At 34.0% G+C, this 21,344-nt stretch overlaps 1 pseudogene across 1 annotated transcript; it reads left to right on the top strand.

Moving 5' to 3' along the window:
* Positions 1-18,583: 18,583 nt before the first annotated feature.
* Positions 18,584-20,537, top strand: LOC149530737 (cytochrome P450 86B1 pseudogene; annotated as a pseudogene). Its single transcript, XR_016358812.1, has one exon. The product of XR_016358812.1 is annotated as a cytochrome P450 86B1 pseudogene (transcript).
* Positions 20,538-21,344: the final 807 nt, after the last annotated feature.

Here is a 21,344-nt window from a genome sequence, read left to right as displayed (position 1 = left end):
TCAGAATTTTAGAAACTTGCAGTGTTAGTAACAGATGTATCTGAATGGAGGATACTAGTTCTATTTATGGATGGGTTAGCTGATCCATTGAGAGGGTGGATTAAAGCTCTCAACCCTCCCACTTTGCAGGAAGCCATTAAGAAAGCTTGTGACATGGATTCCTCTTCAGCTTCTAAAAATAAATTCCAGGCAAAGAGTTTCCCTTCGAGGAAAGATAAGGACAGTAAACCTTTTCATAGAGAGGCTCAGCCACCTAAGGAGGAAAGCAAGAGGTTGGACAATGAGACACTCAATAATATTAGGAAGAAGAAGCTTTGTTTTCATTGCAGGGAGCCTTGGGATTTGTCACATAAGTGTCCATTGAAAGAAAAAGCTAAGCAGATGAAGTACTTTTCAGCCGAAGAGTTAGTGGATGGAGATTCAGAGCAGTCATCAGAATTAGATGGAGATGATAATTCTTCAAATGAGGAAGCACACAGTGATAGCACGATAGCTCAGTTGTCCAGTATACAAGAGGCCATCACTTTCAGAGTTAGGGGAACTTTGGATGGACAAAGATTTGTGGCACTCATTGATACAGGGGCAACACATAACTTCATTGATGAAAGCTTTGTGTCATGCAGAGGGCTACATACAGAAGAGCATAAGGGATTTAAGGTGATGGTTGTCAATGGCTTCAAGATTGACTATACCAAGAAAATCTCCAACTTGCAGCTTTGTTTAGGAGATTATGACATGGTGGGAGATTTCTTTGTTGTCAACGTTGGTGATCAGGATATGGTGCTTGGGATGAATTGGATGAAATCTCTGGAAGAGTTTACATTTCACCTCTAGAAAATGGAAATGAGGTTTGAGGCAAATGGTAAGAAGATAGTGCTCAGAGGTTTGTCAGATAGGAGACTTCGAGTGGTGTCACTCAAGCGGATGCAAAGTTTCTTCAGACACGACTAGGTGCAGTGGACAACAGAGTTTAGAGTAATGCTTGAGGTGATAGAGCAGCATAAACAGGAGTATCCACCTGATGTACAAAAAATAATAACCAAACATATTAAGGTGTTTGGTGAGATACCTCCAGGGAGACCCCCAGATAGGGGAATCGAGCATGTTATTGAGTTAGAGGAAGGGGCTAAGCTAGTCATCATCACACCCTACCGCCATCCAAAGAGATATAAGGATGAAATAGAAAAGGCAATCAAGGAGTTGATTGACATGGGGCACATACGGCCAAGCAAGAGTCCTTTCGCTTCTTCAGTAGTATTGGTAAAGAAGAATGATGGTACAATGAGGATGTGCATTGATTATAGGGAGCTAAATAAGAAGACAATAAAAAATCGATACCCTATTTTGCGCATCGATGAGCTTATTGATGAATTACACGGTGCATGCTACTTCTCTAAGATTGATTTGAGATCTGGCTACCACTAGATACAGGTTAGAGAGGTGGATGTGGAGAAGACAACTTTTAGATGCCACTACGGACATTTTGAGTTCTTAGTCATGCCCTTTGGGTTGACTAATCCCCCTGTCACTTTCTAGTCCTATATGAATAGAGTATTCAGAGATCAGTTGAGGAAGTTTGTGTTGATCTTTTTTGATGATATACTGATATACAGCCGTACTTGGGAGGAACATTTGAAGCATATTGATGCAGTGCTCACCATTCTAGAGAGGGAGTCATTATATGCCAAGATGAGTAAATGCGAGTTCAGGATGACAGAGTTGCTCTATCTAGGGCATATTATTAGTGCAGGAAGTGTTCGGGTTGACCCAGACAAGATCAAGGCCATTCTGGATTGGCCACCGCTGAGGAACACTTCACAACTCAATGGATTTCTTGGGCTTTGTGGGTTCTACTGTAGATTTGTGAAGGGATTTTCACAGATAGCAGCACCACTTATAGATTTGACATAGAGAGACAGTTTCAAGTGGTCAGAGAGGGCTCAGGATTGTTTTGATAGGTTCAAGGAGCTGATGAGTACATGTCTTGTTTTAGCCATTCCAGATTTCACCAGGCCTTTTGAGCTACAGTGTGATGCCTCAGGAGAGGGCATAGGAGCTGTCCTCATGCAGGAAAAACATCCCATCGCATATGAGAGCAGGAAATTATGAGTTGTTGAGAGAACTTACAACATCTATGACAAAGAAATGCTAGAAATCATGCACGTGCTAGCTAAGTTTAGGCAATACTTAGCAGGGAGCTGATTCATAGTAAAAACAGATCATAACAGCTTGAAACATTTCCTTAGACAGAAGGATCTTAATGACAGGCAACAGAAATGGGTGAGTAAGTTACAGGCTTATGATTTTGACATAGTCTATGTCAAAGGGAAGAAAAATATTGTCACAGATGCTTTATCCAGAAGGCCTCATTTGCTTGCTGTTGGGATAGTCATGGATGATTGGAGAGAGTTGATCTTGGCAGAGTGTGCCAAGGATAGTTGGGCATCTAGTGTTATTGAAGGAACTATTCAAGATAGTCGATACACTGTTGTAAATGATCTGATCATCTACAAGAAAATTATTTATTTAGTACCCAGGTCTGCTATGAAGCAGAAGATTTTGAGGGCATTTCATGATTTACCATTGGCAAGACATCTTGGATTCTTTAAGACATATCGGCAAGTGAGAGAGCGCTTCACTTGGAAAGGACTCAAAACAGAGGTGCTTCAGTTTGTTAAGGAGTGCCAAGTATGTCAACAGAACAAATAGGAACATTCCTTTCGAGGTGGTTTACTACAGCCCCTACCCATACCAAAGAAGAAGTGGCATAACATTTCCATGGATTTCATCATAGGCCTCCCCAAGGCATAGGGTCGAGATTGTATTTTTGTTGTGGTAGACAGATTGACGAAATCTGCACATTTCTTTGCAATTTCGTCTACGTATTCAGTAGCACAAATAAAAGAACTATTTTTTCAAGAGGTATTCAGACTACATGAGATACCACGAAGCATATTCAATGACAAAGATAGCAGATTTATGAGCCACTTTTGGCAGGAGTTATTCAAGTTATGTGGAATAGAGCTCACTCCGAGTACCAGTTACCACCCCCAAACCGATGGGCAAACAGAGATAGTGAACAAGTGGGTTGAGGGATATCTCGAAAACTACATTGCAGGGCAGCAGAGGGCTTGGGTGAAGAGGCTATATCTAGGCGAGTACTGCTATAATACCTCTTTCCATATGTCTATTCAAATGTCCCCTTTCATGGCACTGTACGGTATGATGCTCCTAATTTTTTGGATTTGTTATTTGGGGACAGTAGGGTGCCTAAGGCCAAGGATATTTTGCAAGAGTGTCAGGACATTATGCGATCCTTGAAGGAAAATTTGCAAAAGGCACAAAATCAACAGAAGCAATATGCTGATCAGCACAAGGTTGAGAGGTCTTTCGAGGTAGGAGACATGGTGTACCTCATGTTACAGCCATATAGACATTCCTCTCTCAAGAAGAGTGGAGCAGAGAAATTGAAACCATGCTACTATGGACCGTTCAAAGTAATCAAGAGAGTGGGCAAAGTAGCTTATGAGTTGGAGTTGCCTGTAGACAGTAAGGTGCATAATGTGTTCCATGTGTCACACCTTAAGAAGGCATTGGGCCACAATGTGGTGCCTTCAATAGTACTACCACCTCTTGATGATGAGGGAAAGCTTATCTTGGTTCCTGAGGCTATACTTGACTCCAGCGAGAGGGTGCTTCGCAGGCGGATCATCAAGGAGTACTTGGTCAAGTGGAGGAATCTACCAGTGGAGGATGCTACTTGAGAAAATGAGCAGATATTACAGCATCCAAAGTTGAAATTGCTTGAGGACAAGCAATTTTGGGAAGGGCGGACTGTAATGTCCCCTTTTTAGCATTCATAGCATGATGTTGTCATTAGCCTATTTCCCCACAGTCCCATAGGCTAACTAGGACATTAAAGGGACTTAGAGGCCATTTGGCCTAGATAGTTTCAGTTGCAGGTCTTTTTGAGGGGTTTTGAAACAACTTTGGGCATACTTACTATTTATAGTAAGTCATCTTGGACATGGGCAGACATCCAGTGGCAACGGTATGTCGATGGTAATTGTTTAAAATCGAAAAGAAGACTTGTTTATCATTGATAAGATTTGTTATAAATTGGTAAAGCTATTTTATAAAGTTAAATTTAAATATTTAACTTTATTAATGCATAGACTATAGTTTGTGGAAAATATTTAAATTAAAAGAGTCCCCTTTATTTTATAACACATTGGAGACATAAGTTACATAAAGGGAGTTATGTTTTATCCCACATTGAGAAAACAAAGGATGGAGCTCTTGTGAAAACACTATAAAAGAAATGGAAGAGCTTCTTTTAAGCATGGTTGGAAATATCAAAGAAATTGGAAAATTTTCTGGAGATTATGTTTCAATAGTTTGAAGGACAAAATCCCTTCAAGCTGGAAATCTTGACGCCATTGAAACATATGGTCCTGAGATTCAACATGGTAGCAGTCTAAAAAAGCAGATACGAAAAAGCAGCCTGAAAAAGCAGAACCGAAAAAGCAGGCGGAAAAGCAATCTGAAAAAGCAGTTCAAAAAGAAGATCCGAAAAAGCAGTTCGAAAAAGCAAAGTAGAAGGGGCAGCATTGAAGAAAATTATTATAGCCATCTACAACCAAGTTCGTTTATTAGTATTTCTTTTTTAGGTGTTATAAGTTTCAGCTGTAAGTATGTATTATACCATCATTATCATTTTGTAATCCATGTAAATGCCAAAAGTCTTGGCCATATTTCATGAGCATTGTATTAGAAACTTCATTGCAAATTAAGAAGATAATAGTTGTTGGTATCATTTAAGCAATTCAATATCATTATTTATCAGCTAATTAGTTTGCATACCAACTGTTTCTAAAAATGTGAGTTGGTTGTAGGTGTTCATTTCTCATGCTTAGATTATATATATGCACTGAATATTGTCAAAATTAGTAGCACACTCATGTTAGGCCATTGTGTAGTCCATTTGGAGTCTTCTAGCACAAGATTCTCATTTATGCAAATTGAAAAAAGAGTCATTTAAAGCCAGCTGAAATACTATATCAGTCATACGTCCCTTGCATGTGAATTGTTTGATGAAATTCCTTGAGCTTTCATCAACATTTTTTGAGAGCAGATTTGAGGAGGGCCATTACATAAATCCTACCTTGCTCGATTCAATATGCTTTGTGGTCATTGCTTTGTTAACCTGAGCTTTTCATTCAATGTTAGTACCCTTTCTTGGAAGCTTAGAATATATTATTCAAATGACTTGAATGTAAATTTTGTTATGTAAACTCAAATCTTTGTATTGTATTTAGTTAAGATCTTTTTTGTGAAATGAGATTAAACCCTAGTCTAAGGTTTCACTCTTTGGGTTGTTGGGTTTCATTGTGTCAAATCTTATTATAGCGTCATAAATCTTAAATCCATGCTTATGTTGAAAACCTATTAGTAAATCTATATTGTAACCCCAAGTTGGGTAAATGAGTACTGAGATTTTTTTAAGATACTTTAGATGTTTTTTGGATAATTTGTTATTCCGTCATTGAGTATAGAAATGCATTCTATTGAATTTAGCAATTCATTCTTTGTACAAGATATATTATTCTAAGTCTCAAAAGGGAGGTAGATGATCTATCTAGTGGTATGTGTTACATTGGTTTTAAATGGTTTTATAGAACCAAAATAATCTAGAACATGCAATTAAAAAACTATATAATAATGATAACAAGAAACAAAAGAAATAAAGATAAAACTTTGGACATATCAAATATGGAAAGGGACTAGAATAAAACATTGGAAAGAAAAAGGGATAAATCTATACATCTCATTATTATATTTGGAAAGTGACAATACAACTCCAGTGAGACACATTGGCAGTGAGGAACATTTCTTTGCTAGTGAGGCATTTGAAAATGACTCTCAATTAGATAGCATTGTCAGTGAGACATATATATACAAAACGTGAGGCTTTGTTATAAGAATTTTTAAATAAGACAAAGGAAATTTAGATGGTTTTATTCCCAAAAGGATTTCCACTTAGCACAAATTATTGTGTCATATTCTAAGTGTATGTTTTACTTACTTTAGTATTCCTTCCTTTTAGCTTCACATTGCTATAAAGTTTGTTATATTTGAAAATTTGTTAAAGGTATAAATTTATCATACCACTAATTCACCCCCTCTTAGTGGTACTTTATTCAAATAGTTACATTGAACACATTTCCCTTTAAGTTGGGTAATCAACAATATTTACAAAAGTTAAAACACTTGGCCAACACTAGAAGATACTGTCCATTTTTTGACACATACAAAATTTCCTACCTTACCAACACAAATGTTACTAAGTATTGGTCCATCTGAAAGTAATAAATGGTTAAAATTGAAATCATATGAAAAATACAACTTCCTACATCCTAGCCAAACCTCATGAAATAGAGCTTAGATGATCTGGGTCGCATGGTGGGGTTATTTAACTCTTGCATTATTGGAAATTGAGTTTTGGGGGCCAACTTCATGAATCATGTAACTTGATAGTTGCATTTGGAAATGGTGCAATGATACAAGAACATCTTGGATTCTTTAGCAATCTTTTGAGAACTTCTATGTTTTAGTCTATTGTTTGTGGGGTAACCCTTGATGCATGTGTTATCACTTTCTATACAATTAGTTCCCTAATGTGTGCCTATCATAGATTATCATCCTGTGTTCATGGAATTTAATTTCATCTCTATGAAGAGTTATCTTATTTTTTATCAAGGCGTGTTCATTTCCTAGCATATTGAGTAATGTGTGGCTATTTTCTTCTGTGAAGTTTTTATGATTTAAGGCTTTCTGTAACCTTTGAGATATCTTCTTGGATTGTGCGTGGACCTATCTTTGTTTCAATGGATGTTAGTGTTAGAATACTCCTAGATGACTTAATTCATATAATACTCCTATATATAAGTATTATTTATCACAATATTTTCATAGCTTAATTCATTGAGATTATGTAATATATATACAATCTTAACAGTTTTCAAGTGGTCTAATTTTAATGAATCAAGCCATGAAACAATTATGTTTTTCTAGCCAAAGTTGTCAAAGTTCTTACTTTGTAAAGAAAATTGGTGATGCATCCATACTAGTTTCTAGTTTAGGGAAAATACATGTACAAATCATTAATTTGAAGTGCAACTTTGTAACTAAATATCACAATTTCTCTTTCTACAACTTATGTCATAGTGTTTTAATTTATGAACTAAGACATTTAAAGAAAATTATTAAGGGGAATTAAATCTACAATCATTTTCATCCTAGACACCAAATTTATGTTTGTATTATAAATTAATCATAACAATTTAAAAACACTTGAAATTAAAAAATTATCACAACACATGATGTTTTGAAAGGGAATAATGAACACAAACATACTTAATAATTTCTTATTTTTGACTTAAAATGGATTAGGGCATAGTTTGACATGTACTAAAAATATGTCTCCCTTAATGTTTAATATTTTAAAAATTCTTTTTCTTTATCTTATTAATTATTATATTTACCATATATAATATATAAACAACATATAATTGAATACAATTTTACAATTCAATAATTTTTTATTTGTATCTTAAAATTAAATCAAAATTTAACCAATTTAATATATATACTTGAGCTTTCATTTATTTTTAAAAATAATTATAAAACTTTAACTTGTTAAAAATTAATATATTTAAATTGAAAAAATTAATCACTTTTTTATATTTTCTATTAACATATAATTGAAAAAAACTCAAAGAAAATATTATGAAAAAATGACATTTAATTTTTTTTTCAATTATTTAAATAATAAATATGTTTAATTCAATTTATAAATTTTCAATTAAAATATGAAATATTATTATTATTGAAAAAATTAATAATTGAATATCATTATTAAAAATTAATAACTTTATATAAAAATTTATTAAATAAATTATTTATTTTAATTTAAAACTTAAAATAAAAAATGCTAGTAAACAAATGCATTCATTTAAACAAGAGCTCTAAGCCCTGTCTTGTACAATTTAGAAATGGAAAAACTATTTTTAGGTATTATGTTTGTTTTGGTCACACAAAGATTTCATTTTTACAAAGGTTAACATGAGTTAATTATTAAAATCTCGATACCAATTTCACTAAAAAACTTAACAAGAAAAATATATTCAATTTTATGTTCTAACTTAAATAAAATAGCAAATAAAATTAAACTAAGAATTATATATTTTTTATACTCTAATAATTATGAATATTATAATTCTTTAAATTTTATTTTTAAAATATTTTAAATCAACTAATCAAATTTTACATTTATAAAAACATTTCATAAAACTTTGAAAATTATTAGTTCCTCCCTATATAATAGGCAGGGTACTAATGTTTTCATTTGACCCCCTTACTATTAGTTTGTGCAATTTAAAAAAATTGTACTTTAAGGTTTGAAAAGAGTTTATTTTTAAATTAATTTATCTTCACTAATTTCTATTTTTTAATTGGTTCTTTTCAATTTTCTTGGGGTTTAAGTAATTTTGTTAATTAAATTTTTTTTTAAAATTAGAAAATGCATTAATTATATTGTCAGCTCTCTTGCACGTTTCACTTCCACCTGTATTTAGGAACACGAGATCTTTTTAAGAACCAACTTATGCTCATTACAATTGATGCGACTATACCCTATACCATACTGCCAAGTGTAGATTTTTTTGGTTGTGATATCAATGTCACAATTGTTTTAACGACAAGATTTTTGTTGAAAAATGTAATATTGAAAAGTTTAAATAATAATCTTGTTTATGTTTTTATTTATTTGAGAAATATTTAAAGAGCACTTATGAAAATTTTGTTATGTTTTTGAAATTATTTTTATATTATATAACTTAAATATATCATTGTATCATAGTTGTATAGCTTATTAAGCAAATATAATAATAAAATCTAATTTTTGAAAAAATAAAATTGAAACTTTTTATGCTTATCGTTTTAAAAATTAACTTTAGAATTTAGTTAAATAATAAATTTATATATTAATAAAAATTAAATTTTATAAATATTTATATGTTTGGTTTCTTTAATTATATTAATTCCTATTATTTAGCCATAATATTTTTTCTTTTAAACAAAACACACACACACACACACACACACACATTTCAAAAGATCTTTTTTACAATATTACAATAATAGTTAGATTAAATAATTGTACTAAGCTATTAAATTATAATCTAAAAGATAATCAAATGAAAACTAATATTATCCATAAAATATAATCATCATTTAGAGTCAAATAGATAGATTAAACTCATAATTTTCATAGAAAAATGTAAATTTATTTTTAGTTTTGTCCTATGGTTCTTACAACAATTAATTTAGGGATCACTTGCATAAGTTTGTCATATTTGTCATAAAGATTAATTTTTTTGATTGCTTGTTAAACTTTAGCATTATTTTGTTGAACCACGATTTGGATTTCAAGCTGGAGAAAAACTAGTGGTCATGAATTTGATTAGTATATGTGAATTCAAAAAATCTATTATGTCAACAATTCTTATGTACAAATATGTTGTAAAAGCCCATTTTTAGTATATTTTATTTTCCACATCTTTATAAGTATTTGTTGACTAGTTATTGTACCCACTTTTTACAGATTAAGCACACTAATAATCTATTTCTTTCTATTTGTAGCAATAGACAGAGACTCATGCTCGAATAAAGCTCTTGTTATAATATAATAATGCATAAAGTAAATCTATAATAAAATAAAAAACAATATGAAGAGAGTGGACAAGAGAATGTAGTCTGCACACTTGTTCAAAATGCTATTAAAAATATTTAAATTCTAACTTAACAAAAATAAACCGCCCTTGCATGAGCCCAGGTTGGTGGGCCAGGTCGGTGGGGCCCTCTCCGTTGGATTTGTATATATACAAGGTGCATATGCATCATTTTGGTTGTGGCTATACAGCCAGGAAAATGCACCCCTTTTACATTGTTTTTTCTAACTTTTCAAAAAAAATTCATAAGTCTATAAGACAGGGACTATTGTTTTTGTTTGACCCCCTGCTATTTCTTTTTTTTTTAAAGAACTATCATATTTCTAAAGTTTGCTGTTGTATTGTTTTTTAATTCATTTATGACAACAAAACTATATTTTTTTGATTGGCCGAAGACTATTTTCTTGAGCATATTTTTTATTTTTTCAAATTGAAAAATATAGAAAAAAATTTAGAAAGATAAGAACGCAATGAATATACTGTCAGACTTAATTTATGAGGCTGCATTAAAGATCTTTATTTTTCCAAGAATGCTGTCGAAACTTCTGAAAATTTCATTCACCGTTTTCCCACCGTGAATGAGTATGATGGGCAACGTCTATACAGCCACGAAAATGCACTTTCTTACGAAGGAGAGGACTTAGAATTTTTTTTAAAAAGTTAGAAAAAACAATGTAAAAGGGGTGCATTTTCGTGGCTGTATAGCCACGGGTATGGGACATGGCATCCAGCCAACAAATTCGTGACTTAATAGCCACTGCCTACAATCCTGTAGACAATACCAATATTTCTCGAGTGTCACTAGTCCTGCTTCTATTTGTGTCAGGAAAAGATTTTGACAAATATTTTGATTTGGGTAAAGATGTTAAAGGCCAATCAAGGCGCATTCACCTACACAATTCAAGAGGAGCACTAAACGCAATTCTTTCAGGTCAGATAATATCTCAAACCACCCACTATCATCAAATAGACTTGAATTGTCATCTTATGCTTAGATCGAGATGCATGAAAGAAACAACTTAGTTTGAAGTTATTTCATCACCGAATTATAGTCGATGTTATTTCATTAATGTTTCAGAAGGCAAACACGTACGTTAGAGGCATTAAATTAATAATAAGAGACGCGAACTGTATTTGGAAATGCTCCTAGGAAGAAGAGTTGTAGATGCGATATAGATTCAGAGGGACTAAGGTGTAGGCGACTCTTATTCTTAATCGCAATTCCGTATCTCAAACTACCCACTCTCATCAATAGACTTAAATTCCACACCTAAAATATTATATGTCAGCTATCAAAGTTGTCGTAGTCATTGTTGAATAAGGTTGTATTTGTCATCTTTGATCGAAATGAAAAGCAACAACTTATTTTGAGACCTTGGTTGTTTTTGGACTACTCAAATTATTAAAATAAGTACAGAGTATCCACACGCTTGTGTAAAATTTACGGTCTGGATTTTAACGTGAAGACTCCAGTTGTAATTATTGAGGTATAGGCAACAGGGGAAAAGATCTAGTAGTTGTTTAGGCTAACTTCGTGCACTTAAATATCTTAATCTGTATTTCAAAATTTGTCGATTTTTTAGGTGAATCTAAGTAGATGAATAAAGAGCTTAAAGCTAACCTTTCGGCTTTTCCACATTTACGGAGCTCTCTATAGAACTTGTAGAGCATGATGTGGTGTACAAGTGGCATTTTAAAACGTTCGCACATAACCCATTATGTTCATTCCCAATAGTCGTTCATGAAAAAAATAGTATTTTTAGCACAAATGGACCAATCAGCAACCAAGAAAGCTAAGAAATGTTCAACTACTAGTACATGTGTGATTGGCGATTAGTACATGTGCTATAATTTTTTGAGGCTTCTTAATGAGTGCTAATTGGACTTTTTTGATTCGGGAGTCATTCAAACATAAGCGACAACTGAATCATTTCTCCTATCTATTAATTTGTAACACTACTAACATGTTTCCAAAAATCTGTTCAATTTTAAATATTACTATAATATAATTAATGATTTCAAATTTTCACAATATATATACTATTGTTATTACTAATCTCAACACATTCTAATTTGACCATTAGTAGCTGCTGATTAAATTTAAAATATACATAACATATCACATAGCTCCAATAGACATAAAATCTGTCATATCATATAAGTAACATAGTCTATCTAAGCATTCTCTCTGTATAATTTACTAAATAGCTACAACATGGTTAACATACTATTTTTGACCATTAATAGATGATAATTAAATTTAAAATATACGTAACATCTCATATAGCTCCATAGACATCAAATATGTCATACCTTGTGAGCAACATAGTTTATAGTCATCCCCTTTGTCTACTTTTTATATTAAGATTTTATAATTATCTATTTAGCTAATAATAATCAATTCATAATTTTAATTTTTTATTAATAATAATCAGTTCAGTACATTGAAATCTAGAGAAAAGTACTGCAACGAATTATGTATCATTATGATAGTTTATTATCAATTAATCTAGAAATTCAATATGATAATTTATTTAAAATTTAGATCTAAGCTATAAATTAATTAGGTTTAGTACATGATGAGTAGATCTAAATGTATTTGACAATCATGAAAGAATAAAAACAATAGTTTAGAATAGAGGCTTAAATAGTTTAGAATAGAGGCTTAAAAGATGGGTAGAGATATTGGATTTATTAGAATGGAGATGATTAGATGCATATGCAAGAGATATCCTAAAATTAACACTACAACAAATAATTTATTTTTTAGAGATAAAAAGGTGGCAAAGCTATAAAACAATTATAAAGATAAAATGTAATTAAATTCTAGAATGAGGTGAAAATTCATCCCATCCATCATCTTAATTGATTTTCTTTATCTTATTATTTCCCTCATTTAAATAAATTTCAACATGTTTTTTTTCAATAAATCTCCCCTATTTTCTTTTCAGTATTATATAATTATGAATGTTAGATTTTTTTCTCAACAAGATTAAAATCTCCATACACTTAAGTCTAATTTTTTGGGTCTACTCTTTCTTCTTATTCAATTCACTTTCCCTCATTTGGTTTTGCCAAATTTTCAAATAATATGGGGATTCTAGCTCCCTCGCCTACTAAGTTGATTAAGGGAATGGGCACTATCGTTCAAAAGGAAATTCATTTCCTAACTTTACCGGAAACTAAGAATACAAATCCTACTATGAAAATATAAGACTAATTATTCCTTACTATCCTATTTTTTCTAATATTAAATCCAAAACCACATTTCTTATCTATTTTCCCTAAATTCATCCCACTCCAATAAAATCACATTGAATCCTTTCCTATTATGTGAAACACAACTCAAAAAAAATCTTTTTGCTAACCTATTTTCTATTAATCAATCTAAACATCTATCCCTAATGCCAACAAATTACAATTGCTATTCTAATTCAAGAAGAAACTCCCTAGCTTGAAATTCTTGGAATCCTAATCATAGTTATCTACAACCTCATGCTAATTCTCATTTCATATGATTGATTAGAACTCCAGGTCTTGTTATTGGTCATATTAATATCTATGCCCCTTTTAGCAATGTCTTGAGAAATAAAAGACACATGCTTCCTCTTCCATTTAGATTATTGAAAAAATTTCTATTCGTCCAATATTTTGATTTCTCAAAAGGAGTCAACAGTGAAAGATCTATTTCTTTCCATCCACTTGACAAGATAGTCTATGATATCTAGGCTTCACATGGGGTTTTAAAGATACAAATTATAAGATAGATTTCAAAATGGCTAGTATTATTAAGAAATGTTCAAACAATATTACTTATCTTCTATTATATATTTTACTTAATAGGCTATAAGAAGTTTTAACAAGATGATGATTATCCCCCTCCCCCAAAAGAAAAAAAAAAGATCAGGATATAGATTCAACCTTCCATGCCTCATGGAAATCACAAAGGAAAAACTATTTTGGGTCATCTATAAATGCAAATGGAAAATGCACCCTTGCTCTATTTCAAAGAAATTAAATTAAATTGTGGAGCTTGAGCTACAATCTTGAACCCTTGCTCTATTTCAGAGAAATTAAATTAAATTATGGAGCTTGAGCTACCATCTTGAGGGCCTCACTACTATGTAGATTGATAAGTTATTTGTATGTGGAGAGAGGGAGAGCGAACGAGTGTGTGTGTGTGTGTGTGTGTGTGTGTGTGTGTGTGAGAGAGAGAGAGAGAGAGAACCAACCATCCACCCAAAAAATGTCTCATTTTGGAATTTAGATAGCCAAAATTTTCCATGGCATTGGAGGTAAAGATAACACTCTGAATGAAGGAACCACCACCATATTTATCTCAAACACTTCCGTGAATTTAAAATGGGTGGACTTTTTTATGCTTTGTACTACAATCAGATTTTGTTTGAAATGTAAGATGCAATGTGTATCTCCAATGATATTAGTAGAATATATCCAACACTTCACACACAATACTTAAATCTACTTATCATCTAAATCATCAATAATTATGTGTGAGCCTCCTTATAACCAAAGATTTAATGCATTTGAAGTAAAATACGTAAAGAAATGTTGTAATCCTCACTCAAAGATTTAATACATGTAAGAGAATCCTCCTAAAAAATCATGAGTATGTAGACACTCCAATGTCTAGATATAAATACTTCATACTTGTCCCATTCCTCAAAGATTCTCCATCTCATGTTCTTAGGAATATTACATGTAAATTTGCATCTATTATTTAGGATTAATGTCTTATTAACTTGTAACTCCTTTAATTGTCATATATTTAAAAGTTTTTCAAATTTCTCCTCTCTAGATGATTGATTCTTCTCATGATTTAATTGGTAATCTTACATGATAATTATGTAACTACCTACACTTCTTCTTCAAATTCTTCCATTTCCCTTTTGATTCTTATTTTCATGTTTTTCTAGCTCTTTATCACTACAAGAAAGCTTATCTCTTGAAATTCAATGATTGTATTTGGCATTTACCATTTGTTTCTTTAATTATTCTAAATCCTTTTAATTCAATATCCTTCTTTTATTTTACTAAGCAATTCCACTCCCTTCACAATCTTATCAAATGTTTTTAATTATTGATAATACTTGTCAAAAAATCAATGCCCAAATTCCTTTGTAGGACTATCATCTCTTTTATATCCTAGACTTGAATCTTTCCCTACACTATCCCTCATACTTAACTCTATCATATTGTTGGTTAATAGTTTGTCCCTCTTTCTAACTTGGCTTTATCTTGACTCTAGATGCCTAGAATGTGAGGAAACAAAAGGATGTCACCAAAAAATGGGTCAGTGTATGTGTTATATCACTGCCCTCTGTATTATTTAAGGTACAACTCCCTTATATACAAGATATACTTGGAATGATGGTTTTATTTGATCAAAATCGTGACTATAGGTATGCTCTTAACTTGAGAGCATAAGAGGCTAACCAAATTACTTATAGACATAAGCAACCTAGGTGAGGTTTTTAGGTCTAACACTAACTCTATTCCTAAATGCATCTAAGCTTACGAGATGCAAGGAGATGTAATGGAAGAAGAACATCCATGGCCCTAAGTGGCTATTTGACTAGTCAAGGTTACTTAGTGACAAGCTCCAAGCACACTTCAATCCTAACTTCACATCACAAATGCAAGATGTTATGTAGCTTTGGAAAAGAGTAGAAATACCTACGAAAGATAGCACTCTTACTACCCATATTATTAACAATGTACTAACACTCTTATTAGCCCAAATACTAATAGCTTCACAAGTACTTGTCCTATAATTCTAGAAAAACTAATCTACATGCATGTTAGCTCAGTCAAAGGAGACAATGAAAGAAACCTAGGCATGCTAGTTCTAAAGGGAAATATAACATCACATTACCTAGTTACAGATATCAATCTAATCCTTCATTCCATACACCTCTTGATTCTCACTCAATAGACTCTACTACAGGGGGAGAAAATGCATGAAACTTGCTGATCCTTTCTATTAACTTAGGAAATTACATATATGGGCCCCCTCTTAGGGTTATTGGCTAGTTATAGATCATCAATTACATTAAAAGAGCACTTGAATCACTTAGAAATCCAACAATCATTGTTACAATTCAATACATCACAGATAGAAAGAAGAAATGATTAGAAACCTTCAAAATGATTCATATTCCTCTTTGATCTGTAATAATCACCTTGGCGAAAAAACTTGTATTTCATATCTCAATGGTTATTGCAGGTTTGAATTCTCACCATCGATCTCAAGTCAATGATCGTGATTAAAACATAACAATACTCTTTATTTTTCCCTTGTCACTTCTTTGCAATTGTCATTCATAAAATACCTTCTTTGGATGCGATGATGCAATCACTATCCTAGTCTATTGTTCACAGCTTCGCCACTTTAACTCAAAATTAACTTTAACTCGTGACCATGTGACAACTTGAGATTCTAATTGTTATGTACCCTTCACAGTTTCATAGCTTAAAAACCTTTAACTACCTGATTACCTGCGACAATGCGATTAATGGCTTTTGCAACTTTGCAAGCCTGATTTTAGACTACCTTTAACTTCCTAAGAAGGAGCAATGACCACTTAGAATTATCATTTTTGTCGGGTTACAACTTAACATGTCTCCATTCTACTAACCATAGTGACTTAGCAAAAACCACACTTTAACTGTTGTCATGCTTTCGCAACATTAAAATTAACTGTCATTTCTAACTTGCAACCTTGTGGTGATCGTTTAAGGTTGATAGTTACTGTATTCACCGAGTCGCAACTTGAAATATTAACTCTACATTTAACCTTGTGATGATGCAGATACACACTTTTGCTATGTCATTTCCTTAACTCGAGATTACTTCTAACCAACTGCAACTGTGCAATGATTGTTTGGCTTAACTATTACTACTTTTGCCAAGTTGCAATACTAATCTTAAATCATCTTTAACCACATGCAACCATGTGATCACTAGCTTTCGTTGCTTCGCCATGCTAACTTTGGGTTTCATCTAACCACCCATGACCATGCGACTCTTTTGTTTTTGCTCTGTCACTGACTTAACTCTGGGTTTCTTCTAACCATTCGCGACCATGTGATCATTAGTTTTCGCTTGTTCGCCATGTTAACCCAAGGTTGACTTAAACTGCCTACGACTTTGCGAACACAAGTTTTTCGCTCTGTTGCGACACTAACCTAAGATCATCTTTAACCCCTAGCAACCTTGCAAATAATAGTTTTCACTGTTTCACTATGTCAACTCTGGGTTACCTTAAATCACCAGTGAACATGCAATAATCATCAATCTACTAAGATTTGATGGCTAGGAAGATACATCTCTAAGGACCATTATAATTCCATCTTAAAACACCATTTGTCGATCCGGTCTTCATCTAATGATTTGATTTTAATCTCTAAGCCATTTGACTCGTCAACTTTGCAACATAGACACACAGATTAAATATAAGCCATCGATTGAATTTCAAAGAGAGCCATACCACCTTTGACCAGGTTCTTTCATCATTTCTGAGAATTTATCTGATTCTCCTACATTCTATTTGACTTCTCTGGTTTCCATGATGTTCTTGTGATCAGTACCTTGGTCCTATGCTTTGATCCAAATGTTTTTAGTTGGCATTTGTTCTGAATGCAATGTGATCTTCTTTCAAATGTATCGTGCCTTCAATGAAATACTTGATCAGAGAATTAGGGTTTTTGAATAACTTTTTTCTCATCTGAGAAATGCATAAACTTACCCTCCCTTTCCTAATCACCTAATATGAACCAATGCATTAATGCCCACCTAAGTGTACACAAAGGGATAAATGAGAAGAGAAGTTCCTTACGGGAAATCTAGACTCAAACATGATATCATATAAACTCAACCCTAGTCCTAGAAGCTTGAAAAATATAGGGGACTAAAATCATGGCAACACATACATACAAAGTCTTTTAGTTTCCTTCTTCCTAACGCTATTCTATAATGTCAGCGATTATTTTCATGCCATACATCATATTACTATATTATCTTTTAGATGGTTGCATTTTATTTCCTAACCGGAAACCTTTTGTTTAGCTTTCTACTGAACCTTGTTATGATTACTTTTGTTTGCATACTACTCTTCTTTTGAGTGACCACCCTGAAATACCACACACTATGGAAAAATTTAAGTTTGGAAAAGTCAATCAACTTTGACTATTTAACACTTATAGCCTAAAATGAAACCTTGTATCATATTTAAACTTTATGCTTTTCAACTTTACAACTTTGTTGAAATCTTCTATCCATACGCTATTATTAATGTTATTGCTTTGGACTTAATGTAGTGACATTTAGCTTTTGCACCACCTTATCCATCTCTTTCTTAACAAAACTTTTGTTTTCTTATAGTTAAAATGTATGTGTGAACTCTCTCTTTTCTAGACTGTCAACTGCGAGCTTGTAAAAATAGAACATTGCGCCTTTGACCTCCAGCTTGATAGTGCTAAACAGATCCGTCATTAGCTTTTGCATTTTGGTTTATGCATCGTTCCAAACAGACTCGTTATTCAGGTAAGTCATTAACTCTTTGCATTGTCATGGTTTATGGACCGTTCGGCGTTTGGAAGATATCTAATGAATGACGGATTCAATGTACATTATCTTTTCTATTTTAAGTTATTTCATCGCCTAACACTCGATGATATTTATTTAAGGTTTTTAACAGCAACTACCTACATTCGAGGCATTCAATACGAGACGCAAAAAGTATTTAGAAGTGCCCCGAGGAAGAAGAGTTATGGTGCATTTTAGATCTGATAAAGAAATGGCAACTCGGGCAGAAATAGAAGTGGGTGGGACTACGTTTCTTCAAGTGTGCTGCATACTAGCTGTAACAGCCGCCATACTCATTTGGGATTTCCGGCGTCGGATGCAATTGAGATTCAGAGGGGCTACGGTGTGGCCGCTTCTCGGCGTGCTTCCCTCTTTGCTCTTCCATCGGACCCATCTTTACGACTGGATTACTCGCTTGCTTATCATCAACGCCGGGACTTTCAGACTCCCGGGCCCTTGGAAATGCCGGGTTTTAACGGCCGACCCGGCGAACATTGAATACCTACTCAAAACCAGGTACCACAATTTCGGCAAAGGTGAGATTTTCAAAGACACATTTCGCCTCATGTTTGGCGACTCCATTCTGTCCCAAGACGGGGAGTCTTTCAAGCGGCTGAGTGTGCCAATCGCCAAGGCCTTCTCCTCCCCCGCCTTCCGCCACAGCGTGGCTGCCGCCCTGCCAGCCGTCATGCAGAAAAATCTTCTCCCCGTCTTCACCCACGCCTGCGAGAAAGGCACCATTATCGATCTGCAAGGCGTGTTCCACCGGCTGGCTTGTTACAACATCTGTCTCTTCGGCGCAGGTATGGAAATCGATTGCCTCAAACCGGGTCTGCCCACGTTTCCCTTCATTGAGGCATTCGGAGAGGCCACGGAGTCGCTCTTGTTTCGCCTCCTCATGCCCCCCGTCTGCTGGAAAGTTATGTTCGAGCGCCGGCTTCTGAAAGCGAGAGACTTTGTCTACGGCTTCTCTATTCAACGCTGGTGTTCTCGCGGGCACTCTCCTGTGGTCGACATCGCATCGGCCTTTCTTGAGCACGAGGGAGAAAGGGGCCGCTTTTATTCCGACCAACGAAAGTACGAGTTGCTTGTCAACCTCATTTTCGCCGGGAAGGACTCCATCACGGCGGGGCTCACTTGGTTCTTCTGGCTCGTGGCGAAACATCCCCGTGTTGAAGGGGAGATTTTAGCCGAGCTCCGAAGGATAAAGAGTCCGGAGGATCATGAGGAGCCCTTTAGTTTTAACTTTGAACAAGTGAAGCGGATGGAATACCTGCACGCAGCACTTACGGAGTCTCTCCGGCTGCACCCGCCCGTTCCTATCGAGTCCACTGTTTCCGCAGAAGACGATGTTTTACCCGACGGGACGCCCGTGGAGAAGGGCGCGCAGGTTTTGTACTCCATTTACTCCTCGGGTAGATTGGAGAGCGTTTGGGGCGAGGACTGCCTGGAGTTCAGGCCGGAGAGGTGGATGAAGAATGGTAGGTTTGTGAGGCAACCGGATTCCAAGTTTGTAGTGTTCAACGGAGGACCTCGGCGCTGCACGGGGATGGAGTTTGCGTACTGGCAGATGAAGTGGGCTGCTGCTTCCATTCTTATTCAGTTCTCCATAAAGATCGTTGATGAGCACCCGGCGGTTCCTAAGTACGGACTCTCGCTTTTCATGAAGTATGGTTTGCTCGCGACCATTCACCCGAGAGAAATGGTAAATGGTCATGATCAGAGCAGCAAATTATAAAGCAGTAGAAGACTGGATTCTGTAGTTGACAGAAGCCCTTAATAAAGGCTCGTTTAAGTATCTTAGGGTCTGTTTGGTTTGTGGAATTTAAAATAATCGGATTTCTACAAACTTTGGTTTAGCCAAATCAAGGTTTTGCATATCTTCATTTCGATTTTTGGGATTTTACTGAAACTGTTTGTTTCATTCGGAAGGTGATTGTGAAGTGCATAAGCTTGGAGTTGAAGTCAAATTTCAAAAAGTAGTCCAATCTATTGTTTTTACACTCCTCAAAAAACAAAACTAGGTTTTGATTTTCAATTCCTGCTTGCTAGTAGAAAGTTGGAAAACCTGGTTATGAGGCAAAATTGGAAGTCGCGTATGCTAATTCCATTTTGCAAATTTTGAAACAAACACACAAATTTTCAAATCCGAATTTTGGAAAAGCCAATTCCTCTCATCTTCCATGAACCAAACAGACCCTTATACTATATATAGGATGTTATACTAAATGTTTCTAGTATAAATTTATGGAAATTATATTAATGTTTAAATATATTATTTCTCGTTTTGTCTGCCCATGTGACTGTGTAGGACCTATTTAAGAGAAAAAACATAGTCACATGGGCAGACAAAACAAGAAACACGTTTAAGAGAAAACTCACCAAGGGAGATCTTCCTACTTACTCTATTGCCTAGCTATTTTTCTCTTAAATGTGTTGCAAAGAACTCCCTTGGTGAGTTGATGTCTAATTCGATGTACCTTTGATGAATATCGGACAATCGTCAAAGTCGAATTGGTCAATGAGTATCAGATTATTAAATAAATTATTGGAATTCATTGTGTGTTTCTCCTTTTGAATTGTCTGCTTGCCTACGTAAGCTTTGGAGGCACTGGCTGCACCATAGACCTTTGTGCCAATAATTGCCCTCCCGGATGCTGTGCGCATTGTCAGACGATCGCTTATTAAGTACCTGTCCTTTCCCAATGGTCTTTTACTGTAATTTTAATTATGTAAGTGTTACTTTTTACTTTTTACTTTAATTTGAATTATGTAAGTGTTAGTTTTTACTTTAATTTTAATTTTATATATATTGTTCATAAAATAATTCACTAAGTACTAATAATTTTTTCTTTTTAATATTTAAAATACAAATACATTTTATTAATAAATACAAAAAGAATCATATTGTTAATTTTTTTATACTACATTGAAATAAAAATATT

This window comes from Cupressus sempervirens, chromosome 11, assembly GCF_028749045.1.
Source record: "Cupressus sempervirens isolate cs-2001-9-10 chromosome 11, ASM2874904v1, whole genome shotgun sequence".
Classification (NCBI taxonomy): Eukaryota; Viridiplantae; Streptophyta; class Pinopsida; order Cupressales; family Cupressaceae; genus Cupressus; species Cupressus sempervirens.
The sequence above is the reverse complement of the archived record's forward strand: the minus strand, read 5'-3'. Positions and strand labels throughout refer to the sequence as shown.